At 60.9% G+C, this 2,500-nt stretch overlaps 1 pseudogene; it reads left to right on the top strand.

The window, feature by feature from the left end:
- Positions 1 to 2,500, top strand: part of LOC126448624 (large subunit ribosomal RNA) — a 5,956-nt pseudogene that overhangs the window by 606 nt on the left and 2,850 nt on the right.

Raw genomic sequence — 2,500 nt, 5'->3', positions numbered from 1 at the left:
ACTTCTCCCCTAGTAGGACGTCGCGACCCGCTGGGTGCCGGCCTACGGCCCGGGTGCGCAGCCTGTCCTTCCGCGGGCCTCGGTTCGCGTCTGTTGGGCAGAGCCCCGGTGTCCTGGCTGGCTGCCCGGCGGTATATCTGGAGGAGTCGATTCGCCCCTTTGGGCGCTCGGGCTCCCGGCAAGCGCGCGCGGTTCTTCCCGGATGACGGACCTACCTGGCCCGGCCCCGGACCCGCGCCGCTGTTGGCTCGGGATGCTCTCGGGCGGAATAATCGCTCCCGTCAGCGGCGCTTCAGCTTTGGACAATTTCACGACCCGTCTTGAAACACGGACCAAGGAGTCTAACATGTGCGCGAGTCATTGGGCTGTACGAAACCTAAAGGCGTAATGAAAGTGAAGGTCTCGCCTTGCGCGGGCCGAGGGAGGATGGGGCTTCCCCGCCCTTCACGGGGCGGCGGCCTCCGCACTCCCGGGGCGTCTCGTCCTCATTGCGAGGTGAGGCGCACCTAGAGCGTACACGTTGGGACCCGAAAGATGGTGAACTATGCCTGGCCAGGACGAAGTCAGGGGAAACCCTGATGGAGGTCCGTAGCGATTCTGACGTGCAAATCGATCGTCGGAGCTGGGTATAGGGGCGAAAGACTAATCGAACCATCTAGTAGCTGGTTCCCTCCGAAGTTTCCCTCAGGATAGCTGGTGCTCGTACGAGTCTCATCCGGTAAAGCGAATGATTAGAGGCCTTGGGGCCGAAACGACCTCAACCTATTCTCAAACTTTAAATGGGTGAGATCTCCGGCTTGCTTGATATGCTGAAGCCGCGAGCAAACGACTCGGATCGGAGTGCCAAGTGGGCCACTTTTGGTAAGCAGAACTGGCGCTGTGGGATGAACCAAACGCCGAGTTAAGGCGCCCGAATCGACGCTCATGGGAAACCATGAAAGGCGTTGGTTGCTTAAGACAGCAGGACGGTGGCCATGGAAGTCGGAATCCGCTAAGGAGTGTGTAACAACTCACCTGCCGAAGCAACTAGCCCTGAAAATGGATGGCGCTGAAGCGTCGTGCCTATACTCGGCCGTCAGTCTGGCAGTCATGGCCGGTCCTTGCGGCCGGCCGCGAAGCCCTGACGAGTAGGAGGGTCGCGGCGGTGGGCGCAGAAGGGTCTGGGCGTGAGCCTGCCTGGAGCCGCCGTCGGTGCAGATCTTGGTGGTAGTAGCAAATACTCCAGCGAGGCCCTGGAGGGCTGACGCGGAGAAGGGTTTCGTGTGAACAGCCGTTGCACACGAGTCAGTCGATCCTAAGCCCTAGGAGAAATCCGATGTTGATGGGGGCCGTCATAGCATGATGCACTTTGTGCTGGCCCCCGTTGGGCGAAAGGGAATCCGGTTCCTATTCCGGAACCCGGCAGCGGAACCGATACAAGTCGGGCCCCTCTTTTAGAGATGCTCGTCGGGGTAACCCAAAAGGACCCGGAGACGCCGTCGGGAGATCGGGGAAGAGTTTTCTTTTCTGCATGAGCGTTCGAGTTCCCTGGAATCCTCTAGCAGGGAGATAGGGTTTGGAACGCGAAGAGCACCGCAGTTGCGGCGGTGTCCCGATCTTCCCCTCGGACCTTGAAAATCCGGGAGAGGGCCACGTGGAGGTGTCGCGCCGGTTCGTACCCATATCCGCAGCAGGTCTCCAAGGTGAAGAGCCTCTAGTCGATAGAATAATGTAGGTAAGGGAAGTCGGCAAATTGGATCCGTAACTTCGGGATAAGGATTGGCTCTGAGGATCGGGGCGTGTCGGGCTTGGTCGGGAAGTGGGTCAGCGCTAACGTGCCGGGCCTGGGCGAGGTGAGTGCCGTAGGGGTGCCGGTAAGTGCGGGCGTTTAGCGCGGGCGTGGTCTGCTCTCGCCGTTGGTCGGCCTCGTGCTGGCCGGCGGTGCAGGATGCGCGCGCCTGCGCGGCGTTCGCGCCCCGGTGCTTCAACCTGCGTGCAGGATCCGAGCTCGGTCCCGTGCCTTGGCCTCCCACGGATCTTCCTTGCTGCGAGGCCGCGTCCGCCTTAGCGTGCTCCTCCGGGGGCGCGCGGGTGCGCGGATTCTCTTCGGCCGCCATTCAACGATCAACTCAGAACTGGCACGGACTGGGGGAATCCGACTGTCTAATTAAAACAAAGCATTGCGATGGCCCTAGCGGGTGTTGACGCAATGTGATTTCTGCCCAGTGCTCTGAATGTCAACGTGAAGAAATTCAAGCAAGCGCGGGTAAACGGCGGGAGTAACTATGACTCTCTGCTGCGGCCTTTGCAGATGACGTCTTGCTGTTTGCAGCGACCCCGAGGGGCTTGCAGTCCCTCATCGACGCAGCTACCGCAGCCCTCGCCCACCTGGGGCTGCAGATCAACGCCCGGAAGTGTTTCACCCTCGCCTTAGTCGCGTCAGGGCGTGAGAAGAAGGTGAAGGTGGACAGCAATGTCACCTTCACAGCAGGCAACACCACCTTGCCTGCCCTGCGTGTGG

This window comes from Schistocerca serialis, unplaced genomic scaffold (assembly GCF_023864345.2).
Source record: "Schistocerca serialis cubense isolate TAMUIC-IGC-003099 unplaced genomic scaffold, iqSchSeri2.2 HiC_scaffold_617, whole genome shotgun sequence".
Lineage (NCBI taxonomy): Eukaryota > Metazoa > Arthropoda > Insecta > Orthoptera > Acrididae > Schistocerca > Schistocerca serialis.
This window is presented reverse-complemented; position numbering and strand designations above follow the sequence as displayed.